This window comes from Pipistrellus kuhlii, unplaced genomic scaffold (genome assembly GCF_014108245.1).
Source record: "Pipistrellus kuhlii isolate mPipKuh1 unplaced genomic scaffold, mPipKuh1.p scaffold_m20_p_5, whole genome shotgun sequence".
NCBI classification, from domain to species: domain Eukaryota; kingdom Metazoa; phylum Chordata; class Mammalia; order Chiroptera; family Vespertilionidae; genus Pipistrellus; species Pipistrellus kuhlii.
The window spans coordinates 71731830-71755915 of NW_023425551.1; the positions used below are offsets into that span (position 1 = coordinate 71731830).

The 24086-nt window shown below is 43.7% G+C and overlaps 1 protein-coding gene across 3 annotated transcripts in view; it reads right to left on the minus strand.

Moving 5' to 3' along the window:
• Positions 1–24086, minus strand: part of RUNX2 (RUNX family transcription factor 2) — a 330253-nt gene that overhangs the window by 43015 nt on the left and 263152 nt on the right. The gene's annotated exons all lie outside the window — the stretch shown is intronic.

The following is a 24086-nucleotide window of genomic DNA, read 5'->3' on the forward strand; positions in this document are numbered from 1 at the left end:
AGGCCCAACAACAATGGGTGTGCATTACAGGAAGATGAGTTTAGGGTCAACGTGGGCCAAGCGTTCCATGGGCTCCATCTGAAATGGACAGGGCTGACGTGGAGGTGTGTCAGGCGAAGCTGGACACCGGGACGTACAGGCAGGGATTCGGGCATTCCATTTCTGTTTAGAATATTGACCTCTGAGGTCCCATCCCCACCTTCAAGCTTTTAGAGTCTGTGATATGAAAGAGTTTTATTTGCAAATGCACATAAGGTTTCAACTAGTTGAATCCCTTAAAAGTCAGAGCCCTCTCCAGACAGATCCCCACGGTCGGTCTCTCGCCCTTATAAATCAAAGACATCAGAACATGGCTCCAACCGTGGGCACCGGGAAAGAGCTGTCCCCAAACTTTCCTCCCAAATGCACCTCTTGATCTTGCTGAGAGACTTCAAAAGTTATCCTCTAATACACTTTTTAAAACCTCATTTAACATAGTCTAAAGTGAAATGGGTTCTGGGAGCTAGTATGGCGGAGAGATGAAATCACATCAAATCCATATTCATTACAGACATCCCACATGTCGTCCGCCAGGATGAATGGGGCTCTCACATGGCAGGCAGGGAACTTCAGCGGAAAGACTCCAGGTTTTACAGAGACCTGTCTGCTGCCTTCCTGCTTCGCCTCCTTTTAATTGATTCATCCCCAAATGCCAGGCAGACAGGGAGTCTCAGGCTTCCCGGCTGAGTCTTTCATGCTTAACGCCTCTTTCCAGCTAGTTATGCCTAAATTGGCCTTTGAAGATACAGTTTAATTCTTATGTATTGTTTTTAAGATTAACTTATTTAAAACTGGGAGTGTCGTAGAAAAATTAGAAAATGCAGGTAAAGCAAAAGAAAAGCTCCCACCTCCTGGAGAGAAGTGCTGTGAATAATTAGTCTATAATTTTTTTTTTTAAATTTCTTTATTGCCGGGACCGGTTTGGCTCAGTGGATAGAGCGTCGGCTTGGGGAATGAAGGGTCCCAGGTTCGATTCCGGTCAAGGGCATGTACCTTGGTTGCGGGCATATCCCCAGTGGGGGGTATGCAAGAGGCAGCTGATCGATGACTCTCTCTCATCGATGTTTCAAGCTCTCTATCTCTCTCCCTTCCTCTCTGTATAAAATCAATAAAATATATTTTTAAAAAATAATAAAATAAATAAATAAAATTTCTTTATTGATTATGGTATCACATAATTGTTCTCATTCCCCCATTCCCATCCCAAACCCCTCCCCATGTATTCCCCCACCCCTCTGTTGTCCATGACCACTGGTTAGGCTTATATGCATGTATACAAATCCTTTGGTTGATCTCTCTCTTTTTCCCCTCCCCTCCTCTACCTTCCCTCTGAGGTTTGACAGTAATGTTTAAAGCCTTCTTTCTCCCTCTTGGTTCTCAAGGGGAAAGAGGGTAGTTAGAGAATGATTTTTTACCACGACTTCAAGAGTCAGCTGTAATGTCTAAGTCTTAACCTCACACTTGAACACTCGCCACAGAAAAGCCAAGAGTTGGGGGAGTGGGAAAAGCTTACAGAAAAGACACAAACTGTTTCAAACAAAAACATAATCTCCCTCTTGGAAGAGTTATAGAGGGGGAAAAGGGCAGAAATGGCCTTTTGACCCAAATATTCAGACTTCCAGTCGTTATTATCATAGCTACTGTTTACTGAACACTGAACGATGTGCCAGGCATCTTTCATCTCATGGAGTTGACATCTTCCAGAGCCCTCTGAGGTGCACTGATAAAGTTTTAACAACTTATAAATGTGGGGGTTAGCCCACGCCATTTGCTGTGGTGTAAATACTCCTATCGACCTCAAGCCGAGACCCGGAGTTGGAAAGAGGTGCTCAGGAGCACCACCTCATAGTGTGTTTCTACCATTGAAATGTACTGTGTGACCATCACAGGGCCAGGAGGGAGGGATAACAAAGGGGCACAAAGAATCCTTTTGGGAGTCATAGATACACACTCATTAGCTTGATGGTGGTGATGGTTTCACGGGTGTATACATGTGTCAAAACGTATCAAATTGTACGCACTAAAAAAGTGCATTTATACCTTTAAAAGGAAGAAGGGGAGGAGAGGCGGGGGAAAGAGGAAAGGAGGTGGTGCAGTGGTGGCAGAAGCAGCAGCAGTGGCTGTAGGGTAAGGCACTCTCCCTGACCACAAGGAGCTTGCGATAGAAGCTGCACCATTAACATTCACCCTGGACTTCCCTGTAAACCAATGGATGATGGTGGCTCCAGAGTTTCCATAGAACAAGGGGCTCAGGAATGACATTAGTGAATGAAAATGGTGCAGGTGCTTACCTTGGGGCTGAGTTTGTATAGAAAATGGCTATTTTTTTAAATTGTTTATTTGGGTACTTTATGGAGATTGCAGGGGGCGGGTGGGGGGGGGGCATCTTATGCCCTGTGTCTGCCGCTGTGCTGCTGCAGGTCACTCTGCTGAGAATCCTAACAAGTAAACAAGATTGATTGATTTCCTGGTCCCATCTGGCCTGCACCCCAGCCAGCCCCCAGCCCCCAGCTCCCACCTCTCAAGCACCTTCCCCTGCTCCCCCACCCCGTGCCCCATGCCCTCTGCACTCCCTCCTACTGCCTGTCTGAGCACCCGGGGAGGAGCTCTGTCTTCAGCTTCTCCCACTGAGGAGTTAGTGCCTGGAAAACTAACTGTTGTCCTTACCGGGGCCTGCATTTTTGCAGATCCGTAGAATAAAAAGACTCAAAAGGATTCATTTCTAGAGGGGACATTAAAGACTCCACTGAGGTCTGTGGGACCACAAGAACTATCACCTACAATCACCTATCACCTTGGCAACTACAAATCACAGACCTTTACTCTCTGATTGTTGGCCTCTTGATAAGAGGAAAGCAGAGCTCCCCTCAGAACTCCCTTCAAATTGAACCTCAGGAAAGAGCCGGTGGTGGGCAATGCTTGGAGTCTGTGCTGCCTGTTGAAAACCCAGTCATGCTGGCCTCCGCTGAGGATGGTGAGTTCCAGGCTGAGAAATCGGGAGCAAACCCAGTGTCTTATCAAGAACATGTTCCAGTGAGACTGTGCCTGCCAAAAGGTGCTTGACTCTCCCTGGAACGGAACACTTCTTCCCTCTGGGAGGTAATGACGGGGCCAGGTGAGCTCTAGACAGGGCCGGAGGGTGAACGCGCCTTGACTCAGAGAGCCTGCGTTTTGAGATGGCACAGGTGAGGCCTGCAAGCCTGCCTCCCTGAGGTCCGACTCCCCTGGTGCTGGCTGAGTCCCAAGTCAGAACTTGTCCGAGACAAACAACAATGCTACTTCTTGTCGTTCTGACTGTGTTTAAGTTTTTTGAAAACGTAACATAGGATCAGGAAATGTTAGTTGGAGGAACAGTAGAAGTATTCTAGCCTGACTGCTTCGCTGGCCTAAATCTCTGCCCCATCATCCCTGAGAAATAGCTGTCTAGTCTGCACCTGAATGCTTCCAGTGACAGAGTTTTATTTCCAGACAAGGTCTAATTGTTAGAAAGTTCTTCCTTATATGTGCAGCTGTGAAAAAGAATGAGGAAGTTCTCTTTGTTCTGATGCGGAAAAATCTCCAAGATATACTATTAAGTAAAAAATAATAATAGTGCTGAACAATGTGTACAATATGCTAACTGCTTTGGGATTTTTTTTTTTTATCCTCACCCAAAGATATGTTTATTGATTTTAGAGAGGAAGAAAGAAGCAGAGAGAAAGAGAGAGAGAAAGAGATGGAGAGAGAGAGAGAGAGAGAGAGAGAGAGAGAGATAGAGAGAGAGAGAGAGAGGAAGAGACAGAGAGAAACATCGATCAGTTGCCTCCTATATGCTCTCCTGACTGGGGATGGAACCTGCAACCTAGATATGTACCCTGACCAGGAATGGAACCCACAACTTTTCGGAGCATGGATGACACTAAAACCAACTAAGTCACCTGGCCAGGGGTACTTTGGGGTATTTTTTTAAATGATAACAAAAAAGAATTGGCATTCATATCTGCTTAAATGTTCCTTAAACATTAAGGAACTCTGAAAGAAAACACAAGAAACTTTTAAAAACACAGGGTGGGGCTTACAGTTCAGAGTATGCAAAAGTTTGTTCTTGCATTATTTATTAATTTTTTGTATTGTTTTCCACGTGAGCAACTGTAAACCTACTTTTGCCCCACCCTGTATTAGCTGCTTACAGAGGAAAGGGAAGAATGAAGCAGAGAGTAGAGAGAGCTAACCTGAATGTGAAATTTACTGCGTGCCAAGAAATATTCTAAATACATGTGTGAGCTCATTTAATGCTCACAAAAACTCTGTATCATTATCTTCATTTCTCAGAAGAGACAGCTGAGGTTCAGAGAGGTGAAGTAATTTGCCTAAGGTCACACAGCTAGAAGTCAGCAGGACTGGGACACAAAGCCTGTCAGCATGGCGTCACAGACTGTGCTCTTAAAGGCCATGCCAGACCCCCCCCTCCCCCCCACACACACACCAGATCACACGGATGCAAGGAAGGCTTTTTCCTGTGTTTGTATTTGTTTGTATGACTTTTGTTAGTTTGGTTGGTTGTTTATTTGTTCACTTACTTGGTTGGTTAGGTTTTGAACCATGTAAGTGTACTATATACGAACTAAAAATTTCTCTAGCTGCTGTGAGGAGGCCTGTTAGATGCTGGGTGGCCGGGGGGACAGGGACAGTTTGAAAAAACAAGAGAAAAGAAAAAGCAGAAATGAAAGTTCTTCCTTAAGCTGAGAAAAAAAGCAAAACAAAACTGCTTTTTCAAGTTTTTTTTGCTTTTTGTCGCTATTGATTCTTTGGGTAACTACGAGGTCCTGCTAAAATGGGAAAATACATTCTTGATTCTCTCTGCTGACCCCTAGATGTCCAGGGCTTCCATGCCCTTCACCATGCTGGTCAGTCTCCCCCAAATACAACTCGGATACCACTGTCCTCTCCTGGGTGAAGCTCCAAACAGAACTCGGGTCTCCGGCGCTGGTCTGGCCAATACAATGGCCACCTCCCTTGTTTTGAGAACTACATTTCTGCTAACGTGGCCCCTGTTCACGCTTGCTCTTTTGGAATCCCCATTTTCCATTGCTATTAACTGAAATAGCCAGCCCTTCTCCCTAGGTGCTTCTGCTTATTTAGCTCTTCTCCATCCCTCGCTGGTGCAGCTGTCTTCTGAACCCCTCTCTGGGGTGTTAAATCTCTTCCCATTAAACTTTATCTTGTTAGCTTGTTTGATCCCTTGTGTCAGCTCGCCTCAGTTGGATCCTGGCTCTGTGCCCCAAAATAGTCAAGATCCCTCCCAACCTCATGTCAGACAGGTTTCCATTTAGCAGATAAGGAATTTACTCCCAGAGGCCAGTTGGCTGAGATCACATAAATTATTGGTTCGGGGGAAGGAATGGTCCAAGGGCTCTTGACCTGCACTAGGAATATCCCGGTGTCCAGCTCCTGCATCTTCTAAAAAAACCGGGGAGAGGGCACCCCAGGTTGTCCCACGGATGAGGGCTGCCCTGGAGAAAAGGAGGCCCTCATGTGCACTGCACATGTTCAGAGCTGGCTGGCGACGACAGTGGCTTAAAACATCGTGTTCTAGATTAGCTGCTTGGGGCTTTCTGCAGCTTGTGCCGCAATCAGAGATGCCGTGGGGATGACATCTTCCTTATCTGTGAAGTGATGTGATGTGGAGTTATTCACCGAGTAACCCCCAGAGACCACAGCCAAGGAACAGATCCAGGAATTCCACTCCAGTCCGCCTGCCCGCCCACCCGCCCACCCGCCGGCCAGATGTGCAGGTTGCAGTGGGTTTCCACGCTCCGCATGTCTCCTCTCCAAGAGACAAGATCAGACAGCTATTTGAAAGATGAGTCAAAATAGGACGGGGAGCCTACCTAATCCTTATGCTGGTGGCATGTCTGGTTTGGCAGAGTGGGTGGAAAGAGCAAAAACAGGGAAATTCCCCAGGGGAACTTAATATATGGGCATTGGAGACCCCAGAAAACGCGGCAGGGGAGACAAAAACCACGAATGGGCCGATTCAGGTGCTCCAGGACCCTCGTCCCTAGGAAAAGTCAGGAAAGCACAAGAAGCCGAAACCAGTTTGGCTCGGTGGGTAGAGCGTCAGCCTGCAGACTGAAAGGTCCCAGGTTCGATTCCTGTCAAGGGCATGTAACTTGTTTGTGGGCACATCCCCAGTAGGGGGTGTGTAAGAGGCAACTGATAGATGATTCTCTCTCATCGATGTTTCTAACTCTCTATCCCTCTCTCTTCCTCTCTGTGAAAAAAATCAATAAAATATATATTAAATAAAGAAAAAAGAAAAGGAAAGCACAAGTAGCAAGAGTGAGTCCTCAGGAATGACAGTAAGGTGATGCCTGTCACAATTGAAGGCCAGCCCTCTGTCAAGGTCACGGGGGTTTCTTGGAGCTGTGAGACATACATACCTCAACCAGTGAAGTCTCGGGTGCAATCAAAGACCTGGGCTTTATTGGGTGGGGCAGGACATATAACAAAAGCTCGCTAACCTAGACCCCCAGATTGTGGTCTCCGGGTCTGACCCTGTCTCCCTGGAGGGGCTTTTGAATGTTACGCAACTACCTGGCCCTCCCTTTCCCCATTCTGCCGGTGACCGCTGTGGGGTGGGGGCGGGAGGAGGCAGAATGAGGAAGGTGATTAATAATCTCCACCGCGCCTGCCTAACTGATGTCCTATGAATACAGAGATGATAACATCAGGAAATTCTTCTCAATTACCTCGAGAATGACAGGGAATGAATAGGAAACTTTGTTATTGCTCTGATGATGAAATTCAGGAACCTGCCTATGGGGGTATGTTTTCTGAAAGCATGAAACATTTTTTTTTTCTCAACTCCGTAACAGTCTTCACCTTGTCCAAACACTTCAAGAAGTCTCCAGGCTCCATCGTGAGGAATAAAATCCTCGGGAGAGTAGAAAAGGCCTCTAACACATGCCCTTCTGACCCCATGCTGGGAGCAGGTTGGTGCGGGAAGCTATCTCAAGTATGTTCGGTTGTGAACTGGGTGCAGCCGGCATCCCTAACGGATAAAACTGGTTCCAAGAATGAATCATCCTGATTATACCCTCGGGACAGCGTTCATAAATATCATCTGTCCCCGAAGACTTCCAATACACAGGAGTCATGGCAAAACACACACACACACACACACACACACACACACACACACACACACACAGGTAAGCAAGGTTCCGAACAATCAGGCGATTGTTCACAGCAGCGAGGCCAGGCACACCCTTTATCTAAGATAAAAAGAAAATGCAAAAAGCAACCAAATGAAATCCACCCTGCGGAACCTGAAAAACAACAGCTGGATGGGAACACTGTCTGCGCCCCACTTCCAGCCAGTCACCTTCTGGGAGCACAGAGCCCTGCCCTCAATAAGGAAGTGCGCCTGCCACCTGCACCCACGTCCCCTTTGGTGGCTGTCCCCCTAGGCACTGCCGCCCTCACTCCCGACCCCTGATTAATTACATTTCTTTCTCCCCTGTAATACGGTTTCAGAAAAAAAAAAAAAAAATCATCAGTCTCTTTTTGTAAGGAGGGAATACACCTTTCGCTGTATTATTTCAGCATTGCAGGCACCTGGATTCGTTTCCTATGCTCTACTCCTCAAGAAAGAGTCTGTGTTTCAGCACATCAGGAGATTCCCTCCCACCTCTCCCTTCATTCCTGCACAGAACAGAGAGTCTCCAAAAGACTAGCCCTGCTCCACAACCTCCTGGTCACACAGTGACATCCTACCCAAAGCAGAAGTCCCCTGAGAATGAATGCCTCTCTACATGAAGACCTGGGAGGAGTCCACGACCACATAGTGCAAGGCCAGGTGCAGAATACATATCCTCCCTCTCTGGGCCTGCAGGAGCCTCTGTGTGCACACCATGGAGAGAGGCACACACAGCCTGTGCCCACAGCCCCTTCCCACCGCTCCTCTCTTCACTGAATCTCAGGAGTTAAAAACTGACTCGACCCCTAACCCCTCATGTGAAAACCAACTGTGGCCAGACCCTTACACACACACACACACACACACACACACACACACACACACACACACTCTGCTAGTTTTGTTTTGTTTTGTTTTTAATATATTTTATTGATTGATTTTTAACAGAGAGGATGGGAGACAGATAGAGAGCTATAAATGTTGATGAGAGAGAAACACCGACCAGCTGCCTCTTGCACACCCCCTACCGGGGATGTGCCCGCAACCAACGTACATGCCCCTGACTGGAATCGAACCTGGGATCTTTCAGTCCGCAGACCAATGCTCTATCACTGAGTTAAACTGGTTTCGGCTAGAGCACCAATCTTAAAAAAAAAAAAAAATCAATGCTCCCATGCCAACCTTTTAGAGAGCATTGGACCAACAGCTTCCCATTGGACACACATCTTCTCATTTGCCCACCCAGAAGTTGTAATTCTGAGTGGAAAGAGTTCCAGCTTTGATTCTGCACATTCAAAACACTCATGCAAAGAGAGAGGGAGAAAAAGAGGGAGAGGGAGACAAAGAAAGGGAGAGAGACACATGGAAGGAGAGAGATCCTCATAGACCACCAGGGTTGGAAGACACTTCCTTAGAATAAGCCAGGGCAAGCCACTAATTTTTTTTAAAAAATTTCTTTAATGGTTATAGACCTATTCATTTTCTTATTTAGTCTGAGTCAATTTGGTAATATACTTTAATAGAAAAGTGGCCATTTAAATTTTCAAATTTATGGCATAAAATTTTTCAAGATAGTGTTTTATTTATAACTAGAGGCTCGGTGCATGAATTCAATTGGGCCCAATCAAGCTGGGCCAGCCCGGGGGGGTGGGGGGGGAGGCTGATGGTGATTGGCCAGCCAGCCCCACCCCCGATTGGGGTAGGGGGGTCAACTGGGGATCCCTGGTTGAACTCCAGTGGAGGGGACAATTTGCATGTTAGGCTTTTATTATATAGGATTACATCCCTTTTTTCATGGTTTGTTCATGCCTCTGTTCTTTCTTACTTAGCTTTGCCACAGATTTGTCTTTTCAAAAGAAAGGAAATACAGTTGATTTTTGCATATTGATACTCTATCCTCCCACCTTGCTGGACTAGTTTATTACTTCTAAAATGTTTTCTGTGGCTTCTCTATCCAGGAGCAGGTCATCTCTAGCTTCAAATAGAGATCATTTCATTTCTTTCTTTCCAACTTAGTTGCCTTCTTTGCTTTGTTTTGGTTTGGTTCTTTGGTTTTTCTTTACTTTTGTATTTGTATTTTTGCCTATTTCTCCTGGCTGGACCTTCCAGTTTAATACTGAATGGAAGTAGTGAGATGGTACATCCTTGTCTTGTTCCTGACTTTAAGGGTAAAGCTCTCAATCTTTCACCACTAAGTTTTCTTAGCTCTGGGTTTTCCATCGATGCCCTTTATCACTGGTGTGAATGTAAAATGGTGGAGCTGGTTTGGGCAACTGTTTGAAAGTTCCTCAAAAAGTTAAATATATATATTGTAGTTCCAGCAATTCTACTCTTAGGTATATACCCAAAATAATTGAAAACACATGTCCACACAAAAACATGTACAATAATGTTCACAGCAGCATTATTCATAAAAGCCAAAATGTGGAAACAGCCCACATGTCCACCAACTGGTAAAGGGATTTAAAAAAATGTGGGCTATCCATACAATGCATTCTTCAGCCATAAGAAGGATTGAAATACTGATATATGCCACAACATGGATGAATCTTGAAAATGTGAATAATGAAAGAAGGCAAGCACAAAAGGCCACGTATCATTATATGAAATGTCCAAAACTGGCAGTCCATAGAAACAGAAATTATATTAGAGTAGGCAAGGGAATGAGGAAAGAGAATAATACAGAGAAACTGGTAATGGATGTGAAGTTTCTTTCTAAAATGATGACATGTTCTGAACTTAGCAGTGAGGGTTGCAAAGAGTTGTAAATATACTAAACAACACTTTAAAGGGGTAAATTTTATGGTACATGAAGTATATCTCAATCTCTCCATTTAAACAAATTTTCTTCTAAGCACTTTGGCTGCATCATATAAATTTTGATGATGTGTTTTTGTTTTCATTCAGTTAAAAATATTTTCTATTTCCCTTGTGATTTCTCATTTGACCCATGGGTTATTTACACATGTGTTATTTAATTTCTAAATATTTGGAGGTTATTCATATTTATTTCTGTTGTTATTTGCTAATGTAATGCCACTGTGCTCAGAGAAATACTTTGAATTATTTAAATGCTTTTAAGTTTATCGACACTTTGCTTTACAACCCAGCATGCAGTCTTACCTGGAGATTGTTCCATATATATTTGAAAAGAATGGGCACTCTGCTGATGTTGAGTGGTACATTTTATAGAGGTCACTTAGGTCATGTTGGTTGGTACTGTTATTCAAGCCTTCTTAGCTTCTTGCCAATTTTCTGTCTAGTTATCTATCAATGGCCTCCAACTATTTTTGTTAAATTACCTATTCAATTCTGTCATTTTTTCTTCATATATTTGAGACTCTGTTCTTAGGTGTTGCATAAATTTATAACTTTTATCTTTTATATCTTCCTGGTAAATTGGCCTAGTTACCATAATAAAATATCTCAGTGTCTCTAATAACATTTTTGTCTTAAAATCTACTTTGCCTGACATTAATATACCTCTCTTACGATTACTGTTTCTATATTATATCTTATTCTATCCTTTTATAGTCAACCTATTTGTGTCTTTGAATCTAAAGTGCATCCCTTGTGGACAGTACATAGTTAAATCTTATTTTTTAATGCAGTCCAACAATCTGTGCCTTTTGACTAGAGTCAGTATGCAATTACTGATATAATTTGGTTTATATCTGCCATATTATCTTGTTTTCTTTAAGTTTCATTCTCTTTTTAATTTATCTGCTTCTTCTTTACCACCTTCTATGTCAAATAGATATTTTCTAGTGTGCTCTTTTAATGTTTTTGTTGAATTTTAAAAATAATTTTAGTGGTTACTCTAGGGATTATAGTTTATATCTAAATTTGTCAAAATCCTCTTTGGATTAATAATAACTTAATTCTAGTACAGTACTGAAAGTTTACTCCAATAATAGCAATATAGCTCTAGTCTATAACATCTCCCTCCTTTTTGCTATTCTTAATATATATATATTTTAGTAGACCCCAAAATACAGTTTTGTAAATGTTCTTCTATGCTATTATGTTTTTAAATGTGATATGAGTAGAAAAGAGGAAAATATATAATACTATAGGCCCACTACATGAATTCATGCACCTTGAAAGGAACTATGGCCACAAAGCTGCAGTGGGCACAGGGGCAGGCCTTAGCCTATCCTCTTAGCCCCCACCTGGCCCCTCCCACCATGGCTTCTGGTCCCCTGTCTGCCGGCAGCCCAGCTCCCACCACTGCCCACATGCTGATGGCACTGGCCTTGCTTGCATCCACTGACGGCACAGAGCAATTGGGGCCGGCACCATCAGCAGGTGCGAGCGGTTGTTGCTACTTCAATTGTCCCTCAGGAGCAGGGGGAGGTGGAGAAGCCCTCAGGGGTGATTGGGGCCAGCAACTGCCACTCACACCCACTAATGGTGCTGAGCAATTGGGACCGGCACCAGCGGTGGGTGCGAGTGGGGCACCAGCTGGGACCGTGGCACACTGGAGCAAAGAATTTTCAGTAACCACCAGAGGCTTGCCCCAATGACAGTGACTGGTGTCCCACTTGGTCTGGCATCCCCGCTCACCTTTTCCACCATCCTACCATGGCTGATGCCCACCATGTTTCACGTACATCCTTTGGTGGTCAGCGCACATGGTAGCAACTAGTTGTTCAGCTGTTTGGTAAATTTGCATATTAGGGATTTATATACATAGATGGTCTTTTATAATTATCTACACAATTACCTTTTCCAATGTTTTTTATATCTTCATGTGGACTCTAGTGTCATTTCCTTTCAGCCCAGATTTATTTTAATATTTCTTGTAAGGAAGGTCTGCTAGCAATGAACTCTCTCAATATTTGTTTACCTGGGAAGATATTGAGTTCACCTTCACTTTTTTTTTTTAAATATATTTTATTGATTTTTTACAGAGAGGAAGGGAGAGAGATAGAGAGCTAGAAACTTCAATGAGAGAAAAACATCAACCAGCTGCCTCCTGCACACCCCCCACTGGGGATGTGCCTGCTACCAAGATACATGCCCTTGACAGGAATCGAACCCGGGACCCTTTAGTCCACAGACCAATGCTCTACCACTGAGCCAAACTGGTTTCGGCTCACCTTCACTTTTGAAGGACAGTTTTGTTGGATCTAGTATTCTTGGTTGACTTCTTTTCCTTTCAGTACTTTGAATATACCAACCATTTCCTTCTGACTTTCAGTGTTTCTTGTGGAAATTCAACTTTAATCATGTATTGTTCCTGTGTTCATTATGTATTGTTTTCTCTTATTGCTTTCAAGTTTTTCTCTTTTTGTTTTTATCTTTCAATAGTTAGACTATGATGTGTCTGGGTATAACTATTTTTTTCTAATAAGATGAGTTTGTTGAGCTTCTTAGATTTTTAAAGATTTTAAATCAAAATTTTGGACTTTAAACTATTATTTCTTTAAGTGCTTTTTCAGCATTTCCTCTTGCTTCTTCTAGGACTGGCATTACACCTATGTTGGTATGCTGAATGATTTCCCATAGATCTCTGAGGCTCTTTGCTTTCCATTATACAGATTAGATTATTTCTGTTGATCTAGCTTTAAGTTTGCTGATTCTTTCTACTGCTATCTCTACTCTGCTTCTGAGGGGCTCTAAGGGGCTTTAATTTTTTGTACTTCTCACCTCCAGAATTTCAATTTGGTTCTTTTGTAGAATTTAGCTCTTCATAAAAATTTTCAATTTGATGTGTCATCATCATACTTTTCTTTTAATTATTTAAACATGGTTTCTTTTAGCCCTTTGAACATATTTACAATATCTTCTTTGAAGTCTTTGTTGGCTAAATCAAAAAACCTGTGTTTCCTCAAAGACAGCTTGTTTTGGCTGCTTTAATTTTTTTCTGTGTAGGAGTCATATTTTCCTGTTTCTTTGCATGTCTTGTAATTTTGTTATTGAAATATTATAACAACTCTGAATTCCAATTTTCTCTCCCTAAGAATGGTTGCTGCTTCTTTCTTCCTTTTTCTTCCTTTTTCTTCCTTCCTTCCTTCCTTCCTTCCTTTCTTCCTTCCTTCCTTCCTTCCTTCCTTCCTTCCTTCCTTCCTTCCTTCCTTCCTTTCTTTCTTTTTTCTTTCTTTCTTCTTTCTTCTTCTTCTTCTTCTTCTTCTTCTTCTTCTTCTTCTTCTTCTTCTTCTCTCTCTCTCTCTCTCTCTCTCTCTCTCTCTCTCTCTCTCTCTCTCTCATATAATTTCCATTTTATTTTTTTCCCAAAGAACTTTTTTTAGTCCTTAATGACTTAGCTCCTTCCATGGGCTTGGATGGTGGTTGTGGGGCAGCACCTGCAAGTCTAACTCATTGTGGGGGTATTCGGTCCTTCCAGGCTTCATGAGAATGGTTCCTGACTACCTTGCTGTGAATGGTACAATTCACACAGTAATGTAGTTTCACATACAGCTTGGGAAGAACATAGGCATCGAAGATATTCGCTAATGGCTAGGCCTCTACTATGTTTTGAATGGAAAACTTCTTTTTTATTTTTTATCCTGACACAAGGATATTTTTTTTTCCCATTGATTTTTAGAGAGAGTGGAAGGGAAAGGGAGAGACTGAGAGAAACAACGATGTGAGAGAGACACATTAATTGAATGCCTTTCGCATACTCCAAACCAGGGCCAGGATCCTGCAACTAAGGTATGTGCCTTGACTAGAATGGAATCAGGACCCTACAGTCTACAGACCGACGCTCTACCCACTGAGCAAAACTGTCAAGAACTTGAATGACAAACTTCTTAATGGTCTTGTCCTTGGGCATGCCTCGGGTGCTTTGGTGCATCAAATAGGCTGCACCCCTCTGTGATGTGACCATTGTTCCTTCTTTTCTTGACCAGCTTGAGAGAGAGAAACCAGAAGAGGGCTTCTTTGTTTGTTTGTTTGCTCACTTAATTAGTGACTTCATTGGACTAATTATAAAGTATGTCTTCCTGAAGTGTGTAGCCACTGATGTATCTGCTCAGCTGTTTTCTCTCTCTCTCTCTCCCTCTCTCTCTCTCTCTCTCTCTCTCTCTCTCTCTCTCTCTCTGTCATCAAGTCTGGCTTCCTATACTCCATGTTCAGCCAGAGATGTATGAATGGTCACTCCTAGGTATATGCACAGCCTTGCATTTGTGTGTACGCTTCCAGACCTCTAAGGATGTTATCAATGTCCAACCATGATTCTCTCACTCCTTGAATCTCCCTGTTAATTTTTGGCAAGTCTACCTGTCTGTTGCTTGCTCCTACCAGGATTGCAGCTTCAGGATAATTACAATGTTGGCCTTTCTTATTCATTTACCACCAAGATGATTAATTTTTACACTGTTTTTCTGCATTCCACTCCAAAATAATTTGGCCCCCTCCAACAGCAAACCTGCTGGTTTTTGTGGCTTGTCCTCCTGGTGGAACTACTGTGCTGATGGACCTGGGAGTGGAGGATGGGAGCAGCCCCCATCTAAAATGCTCAAGATTCCCTTTATTCTTAATCAGGCTCAGTACTTTGTATTTGAATAAATACTTCTCAATTTGTTATATGTCTTTGATTTTTCAGAGTCCTAAAATGGTTTGTCTTTTGCTTTCCCCCCCCCCCAATTTTATCATTGCATTTGGAGAAAGTGTTTGACAAGCTTCCTCATTCCACCCTTCCAAATGTTCCATAAGCCTTCATACTAGATCCCAGTTAGTCTCCACAATACAATAAAGTCATGTTATTATTTATTATTATTTCTAGCTTCTTGATGATGGAGCTGGGTTTCAGAGAGGCTAAATAACTCACTGCAAGACATGGCTCCTAGTTCTCCAGGGCAGTGCCATGTTTGGAGGGCTTTACATCTGAATCTTTTCTAACTCTTTAAAGACACTCTTTATAGAGATGTTATCTTGAAAAGCCCTATGCATCCTGACAAAAAAAGATTAGGAATCAACACTATTGTCTTGGTAGTTCAGGTAACACTGTCTATTTTGATCATGCTACAGGTACAAATTGTTTTCATTATGCACTACCCATATTTCAGGCGCTAAACAATGTGCTATCATCATTCAAACTTAATGCTCATAGTGTTTTAGGAGGGAGGGAGGTCCAGTCATGTCCATTCTGAGGTTGTGAAAGCTGCAACTCAGAAACATCTCCTTTGTAAGTAGTGGAGGTAGGATTTGAACCCAAACTTCAGACTCTAAGGCCTAGTGTCAGACATAATACAATGTTCTCCCTCAGTTGGAATATCATCTAGCAAAAATAAAGTGGGGAATATAAAAAGAACCCCAAGAAAATAGAAAAGAATAATGAAAGATTTAGATATCTAAATCAAGATCTAAATTTTAATGCTTGTTAGTACTTAGTCTAGAAAGGAGCTAAAATAACAATACTTAGTATACAAAGTGATATCAATGATTACTCATAAGCACTAGGTTATTATTTTTGCTGGAGGAAAAAAGCAAAACAAAACAATATGAAGTACATTTCTATTCCATCAGGAAAATCTGGCTTCTTTTAAGGATTCATGAGATGTTAAAGTTTGTTGCCCCAAGGTTATGTGATCTCATTCTGCAAAAAGTAATTGTTTTTCAAGATATACACACACACACACACACACACACACACACACACACACACACACTAGAAGCCCAGTGCATGAAATTTGTGTACTGGAGGAGGAGTTGTCCCTCAGCCCAGCCTGCACTCTTTCCAATCTGGGATCCCTCTCACAATCTGGGACTGCTGGCTCCCAACCACTCACCTGTCTGCCTGCCTGATTGCCCCAAGAACTCCCCTGACAGCCTAGTTGATGCCTAACTGCTCCCCTGCCAACTCAATTGCCCCCAATTGCCCTCCCCTGCCAGCCTAGTTTCCCCCAAACTGCCCTCTCCTGCTGGCCCAGTCACCCCTAACTGTCCTCCCCTGCAGGCCTGGTTGCCCCCAACTGTCCTTCCCTGCTGGCCTGATTGCCCACAACTACCCTCCCCTGCCGGCCATCTTTGACCACAAGGGGGCAGCCATCTTGTGTGAGGGTGTGAGGGTCAATTTATATATAACCTCTTTATTACATAGGATATCTTAAGTGAAGGCAAGTGACAAATTTCAAAAACTCTTTTAGCTGTGCCTGTACTTTCCAAATTAAAATGACAGGCTCCCCATCGATCCCATCAGTGCCTGAACTCCACATACTGCTCATCTCTGATGTTTCTAAATCCCTCTCTGGTTCATGTGACTAATTAAAGCAAGACTCTTGCATGACACACCCTTCCAGGCAGGGCCAAATCCTTAGTTAGAAGAACCAGGCCACTAGAGTGTGAGTTCTTACACAGAGATATGTACTAGTAAAAGCCCCACTTCCACCAGCATATCTTTCTGGCCAAATGTCATGAAATCCTCCCACTTGATGTGATACTGTTAGGTAAGGCAGAGTCTCCAGAACCTTACTGATAGAGCATATGCATCAGCTTAGCCACATCTCTTTCAAAAGATGTGCACATCAGGTTGGCATTCTGAGATTGGAAGAAGGAGTGGCTCTGAGAGATTACCAGCTGTGATCGGGGGTGTTCGATTTGTGGACAAAAAGGCAGAGAGGTTGAGACTTTTGCATTGGTAGAGAAGTGAGTCAAAGGTTATTGAGAGAGAAAAAGCCTAGGAGAGAGGAGGGCTAGTTCACATTCAGAGAACACTGGTATAGGCCAAGCATCACACCTTTGTCTTTCACAATTGTCCTTACGCCCAGCATTGACCTGAATCATCCAGAACGTATTCCGTGGGGCCAAGGGTCTGCGTGCAACCTTGACTGCACCTCCACCAGCCAGCTGGAAGCAGGAGCATATGTTTTTGCATTCACTTTTATATTAACTTCGTTTTGCTTGAGATTTCATTAAAACCCACTTCCAGTGTTGATATGTGCAACATGAAATCCTCCAGATGAATTGGGTCTGTAGATGGTGACAACACTCTCGCCACACTCCATGGATCAAGTTGCTCTTTATCCACTTGACTTGGCCGGAATGTAAAGGCGAACGCGAAGCAAATGCTATGAAATCAATCGCTGCACAGTGTTGGCTTTTTGTTTCTTTTTTCCTATGTAGACCCCAAAGGAGACTGACACGCAGATTAGACAAATCACTTTTCATAATCCTAAGGACTGCTGCATGATGTATCCAGAGTATTAATCAAAGGCTGAGACCCAGTAAAATGTGAATTAAATTTCTTAATGAAGAGAGACATGAACTTTCTATCCTTAGATCTTGGGCTGTGGACATCTCTAAGGCAATGAAAAATTCAGCTACCCAGTTTATAATATTCTGAGAGATATATCACCCAAGTGACACAACTTAGCGTGGTTACATTTTCTGTTTAGAGAACTGGGTTTCCGATGTGGTCAAAAGGAGCTCAGGGGCTGCTGGCAAAGAATTTGAGGGTAGCCCATGAAACCCAACGTCCTGTATGTTTGGGGTCACTTAAAAATTCCTTTCCATCAGTGGTTGGGGGCCTGTCCTGGATCTCAACCACACTCTGGGGTCTTAAATTTTTTAATTTAGTCCACAGAATTGCAATGAAGTAATTCATTTTTGCTTCTATTTTGCTTTCTATGCTAGTGAAGCCAAGATGATCCTAAAAGATATTAGACTGAAAGCAAATGAGACTTAATATGATCATTGAAAATAAGCCTGCACATGGCCTTTTCTGAAAGTCAGATGCACATCTAAAGTCCCTGTTGTGACACTGGTTAAAATAGAGATCAACAGCAAGAAAGAAATATGAAAATTGGGTCAAAGTGTTTGGGAAACAGATTTTTTTCTTGCTCCCCTCAAGGCATTTGGGGTGATGTGGCTGTGCAAAGTCAATCCGCCATGACTGCCTACCTGAACAGGAGCAAACACAACAGCAGCCCAGATGTTCTTTTGCATCCGGGACTGTCTCTGGCTCCTTGAGGGTGGAAGCAGCTAGGAACACACAGAAGTTTTTCTAGTGCCCAGTGTTTGCGTGTGGATAACTTTCTCCCAAGGGTTTAAAGCCTTTCATGAGTATGATCCGACTTATCCCCACAACCTTCTGGTAGATGGGAGGGAGAGGAGAGGAGAGGAAGCCAGCAGTGTGGATTGAAACACCAATCAGAAATCCACAAAGCCCATTTTAGGAAGAGCAAGTATAAGTGACTTGCTCAAGCAAAAGCAAGCTGGTGGGAAAAGGAATCAGAGGCACTCAGCTTTCCCAAGGAGTTGCCTCCCCCTACATACACACACACACACACACACACACACACACACACACACACAGAGTCCAAGCCAAAATAGGGATTATGGTGTCTACCTCAAAGGATTTTTTCCCCCAAAATATATTTTATTTATTTTTTACAGAGAGGAAGGGAGAAGGAGAGTTAGAAACATTAATGAGAGAGAAACATCAATCAGCTGCCTCCTACACACCCCCTACTGGAGAGGTGCCCACAACCAAGTACATGACCTTGACCGGAATTGAACCTGGGACCCTTGAGTCCGCAGGCCGATGCTCTATCCACTGAGCCAAACCAGTTAGAGCTACTTCAAAGGATTTTGAGGACTCAGGGACATAACCTAGGCAATAAAAACTGAACCAGGCCTGGCTGATGTCGCTCAGTGGTTAAGCATTGGCCCATAAACCACTGGGAAGTCATGGTTCAATTCCTGGTTAGCGCACATGCTCAGGTTGTGGGTTCCATCCCCAGAAAAGGGGGTGTGCAGGAGATGGCCAATTGATGTTTCCCTTTCATCCTGTTTCTATCTCTCTGTCCTTCTCCCTTTCTCTTAAAAAAAAATCTATTATTTTAAAAAAATCCATAATAAAAGGCAATCCCTCTTAAACCCTTCCCTTTCTCCTCTGCACTGCCACATCCATCTGGAATAGGGTCAGCCACAGAAGGAGGCAGCCAGACTGGCTGTGGAAGGAGCGAGCTTCTGACCACAACCCCTCAAACAAACTGGTTGCATAGGCTATATATTTTAGGCTAAGCATTGACCATATACATTCAAGCACCATGCTACAATGTGTTCTGCGTTTTGTCAGGTGGAGAGTACAGTGACTCTCAGCCGAAACGTCAACTTCTTCCTCCCTGCCTTCTGCTTCTCTTTGCTCCTCATGGCGTCCTCAGTAATTTGGAGAGGCCAGGCCTCCCCACCACCCCCGAGTTTGGAGATCATCAGCATACGTGCAGTAAATCTTGAAGATCTATCCCCACTCAAACAGAATGTGCCACAGCACACCAGCTTACAAGAGGCATAATTAGAGCTCATTCGGCTGACAGATTAATGGGGGGTAGCAGAGGCCGACAGCAGTAAATTAGGCAGCTAAACACAGCTATCTCTGGCGTCGCATCGGCACTAAATTGCACATTGCAGAGTGTTGGCCACTTCTCACAGTTTCTTAAAGGTGTATCTGTTTCACGGGGTGTTTTCTCTTTAAAGTACCTCAGGTGTTTTCTCTTTAAAGTACTTTTGTCGGGAGGTTGGCCTACTGGTATTCACCACTCCATTGTCCCAACTACTTCAGAAACCTTTACTTAATATGTGAGATATATATATTCATGGCTTATTATTGGATGAACAGCCAAATCTATATGTAACAACAATGACTTCTTAGTAGGACTTAGAAATACTCTCACTAACTAGCTTGGGGAGGGGGGGAAGGGCAAGGGGGACACCCTAATAAACTCATGATTTTTGTGCCTATGTTCTGATTACCTGATTCTCTTAAAGTAAAATGTGGTATAAAGGAAGCTACAGTCCAGATTATTTGGATAGATAAAACAAGTAAACCTGAATGGTACAGGTGTTCTCATTCTAGATAAGACAGCTCATCAAGAGCACACAAGATCAAATTCATTCCCAAGTGCAGGCAGTGGTATCTTCTCTCCCAGGATCCCGAATTCTTTATACCCTTTCCCACCTCTTTTCAGATTTCTGCAATTTTGAGAGCATTTTTCTAATCTCAAGGCTCCTTCCTGCCTATTCATAAGTTTTCTCCTTTCCTATGTCCCCAAACTTTTTCTAAACTAGGGGTCTTCAAGTGACAATTTTTTTTGTACCCACCAAAAGAATTTTTAAACTACATTTTTAAGATGACATCTAAATTTCATCATCACACAGATAGTTATAAAGAATGTACCACCTGGCAAGTTATGTATTCTACTTGTGCTTTAGCTTTATTTCATCAAAGCCTTGTTGCAATCGATTCCAGCTTATTCCATTTATGGGAAAAGTCTTCCATATATGACCTAAATGACAAACAGTTCTCACTGCTGCTCCGATTAACCAAATCAGACTCACTATCACACAGAGAAATTGTAACTTCATTTTTCAATTCAAATAAGTGGGTTAATATGTGCTTCATGGCAACTAAGTCATTCTAATAGATAAATAGATGAATGAGATAGATAGACAGCTCTGGCAGATACATACATAGATCCATGGAGACTTGCTCATTCCCCTTTATATATTTCTCTCCAAAGCTCTTTGTTTTGTTCTCCTGGGATTCTCCTTTGGGAGAAATGCCTCTTCAAATGATCTCATTATTTAGAAGCCCAGAGGATATTCAGACCCTGGGGCAATGCTCTATGGTGAGATTGGGATGGATGAGAAGATGCCTTTATTTTAAAAGTGTGATGTGGGCAATTGTAGAGGGATGAAAGGAAAACCAGAGGTGTACTCTGAGCCCTGTGAGTTTTAGAAAAGAGTAAAGTGGGTGTTAATCCAAAAGTCAACGTCGTTAAAGCCATCCACACCAGCAGAACCCCTAGAAAATCATCGGGTGCCCCCAGAAGGGCGCATGTCACAGTGTGAGGATGGCTGTTATTGATCGAGCACACAGGATGGGGTCACCCTGGGGCAAGCAGCATCTGCTGCACCACTGTCTTCTTCTGTTCCTCCAGCTGCCACAGCACGAGGCGTCAGCCCTTTACTCACTCATCTATTTATTCAACAACCTCCCTCTCTCTCTCTCTCTCTCTCTCTCTCTCTCTCTCTCTCTCTCTCTCTCTCTTTATTTTTTTTTTTTTTTTTTTTTTTTTACAACAAATATCTCTGTGAGCCCTAGTGCTCTGGATGCTCCCTTGGCTTTGTGTCCCAGGGGTCATCTTGAATGATCACTATCAACAAAATACAGAGATTCCTATCAGCCCTCATTTGTGGCCACTTCGCATCCTAACAGTCAGGGCGTGTGGAGAGAGCAACTGGTTACTTGGTTCAAAAAAAAAAAAAAAAAATCTCCCTACAGTATTTTCAGACACTTGAGCCAACTCGATTCCAGATCCCAAATAAAATGAAAGAGGCGGGAGGGGTGCTGAGGGAAGAGGTCATATCCTAAACTCATTGTTAAATTGCTGGGAAGTGTGAGTGATGAAAATGGCCAGAAAATATGATCCTTCTGTGAATTGGGATCTCACTAATGTTTAATTGGGTCTCCTGTGAGACATTTAAATCTATGGGCAGCTATCAAGGGTGAGAATTCTACTCTAGTGGCCCCCAAATGATTTCACCTTCACTTTCATTTTAGTGGTGGAGAAAAGCCAGGGCATTCGCTGAAGTATGTGAGCTATGGGCTTGTGCTCTAAGGCCTGCATGTGTGTGGTAGCCACCACTGAGCAAAGTCAGCGTTCTGTGATCTCTTCCAGCATCACCACCGGCACCAGAGCAGCCACCCTGGAGGTCTGATCATACTGCACATGCCCTGGATTTCTCAGTTTCCCAAAAGAGAGTGTTTAAAAAAAATAGAGTGTAGCAATGACTATATTAAAATTTTCTTCAAGTATTTACAAATTTTTCTCCTTAGGCTGAAATCTAGGTGCTTCCAAATAAACAATAATAGTTTGCAAAGCACTCCACAAACTCTCTATCCATAGCCCCTTACCAACAAACAAAAGGGTCAAGTGTTGTATGACGTTCTGTGAAATTCCACCTCATCATCACGGTTTGGGGGCTTGAGACAGGGAGGAAGAGCAGTGGACCAGGAGGCAGGGGACCAAAGTCTTCACTTCAGCTCTGCAGAGGGACTTACGGGGGCACTGGGAAAGCTGTGATTGCTGCCCCACCATCTGCCTCTGCTCCTCCAGCCGTCTGTGCTATGTGATCTTGGATAAGCTACTCAGTTTCCTCGTCTGTTGAATGAGGAGGCTGTCTGCAGGTTGGCAAAGATTCATGGAGCCAAAGCATGGTGAATGCCAAGCTAATGCCCAGCACGGGCCCCAGGCTCATTCGTTTGTGCCATCACTGCTGGTGGCACTGGGCGACCAGGCCATTCAGTCCCTCTAGGTCTCCACTTTCTCCTCTTCTGCCCAAGTGAGGCGGGAGGGGACACAGTTTTAAGTGTCAATTTTAACAAAAAGCAGCTAGATTAAAGGCCAGTTCCTTCCTCCATCACCCTGCAATTGTCTTGAGGTCTAAGACAGAATCTTGTTTTCTCCTCCAGCCCAGGCTCCCCTGCCCCCCTCTGTTGCCCAACAGCACCGTACACATGGTAGACATCAATAGATGTTTATTGAGCTGAATTATCTCTACGTTTAGCTTTATGATAAGGGAGTAAATGAGCGAGGCCGTTTTTGTGGGGGTGTGAACGTGAGCCTGGGAGAGTCTGTTTCAAGGAGAGTAGGTGTGTTTATTAGTGATTTAGAGAGGAACGCGGGGATGGGCGTACACATTTCTGTAATGACTGAGCTGCTTTAACTGACCCGGAGAAATTACGGTGACATAAATCTCCTTCTGACAGGTAGAGATGCTGCTATTAAATGTATTTGTAATAACAATGAAAAGGCACATGCTGATTTTCAAGGGAATCGGATTTTGACATTGATCTCTCAAAGATGAGTTTGCATGGGGAGAAAATGAGGTGCATGCTTCCCCTCTTTGCCTTTGTTCATTGAAAATGTCACCTCAGAGAAAGCTCTCAATAAATGGTGATAATTAACGCTTGCTTCCCTGGGGGGTGAGGGGTGGCGGGGGGGGGGGGGGGGGGCGCTCCACCCCTCTCCTGTGAGTAATCACTGTGCCAAGTACTGAGGAAGACCTCTGAGGGTCCAACACGCCACTTCAGAAACCTGACATTGAAAGCAAATCTAAACAGTGGCTATTAATTTAATTTTACTTTTCAATAAAGAAGAGAGAGGGGGAAACCTGTAAGTGTTTCACCTGGTGTGTGTTTGTGATGACTCACTTCGAGAAAATTCTGGGGGGGAAAACCCACCCCACGGCTACCTCTAGGAAATTCCCTTTTCATGGGAGTGAAGCTCCGGCTCCCACGCTCTCAGACAGAGATGGTGGTGGTGGTGGTGCGGGGAGCCGGTCTGCCTCCCGGCGGGGAAGCTGCAACCCTGGTCCAGGCCGGGCTTCTCTCTAGCCAGATCCTATTTTTCGATCTGAATGATTTTATGGTGGGGGCTTAAGCAACTTCCTACATTCCCGTGGCTGCTCTTAATTTCTCCTGCTTGGACTGAAACCCCTGCAGGGAAGCAGCGAAGAAAAGAAAAGAAATAAGACAGCGTCTCTCTTCTCTCTCCTCCATAAACCCCCCTCACGACCATCCACCCCACGTCACACAATGTATGGCGAGCGCTAAGCCTTGGCAGTATTTTGACACGGTGCACAGTCCCTTTCTCCTCCCCGAGTCCTTTGAGGTTCATCTTGCAGCCCGGGGCTCTGTTCCCCTGCCAACTTGGTGGGAGTGTTTAGTGACTGGAAGGCTGTGGCCTGCTCTCCCCAGAACTTCACACTTCATTTTTCCATATCCCTGGGAGCAGCAGCAAATATTTCACCAGCCTGGTTCGCCGGCTACTGCCATAAATCAGACTTAGGCCTCAAAAAAATAGCCAGGCCTGTCAAGGCATTAAGCTTTTATTTTCTGACTCCATCCCGTGGT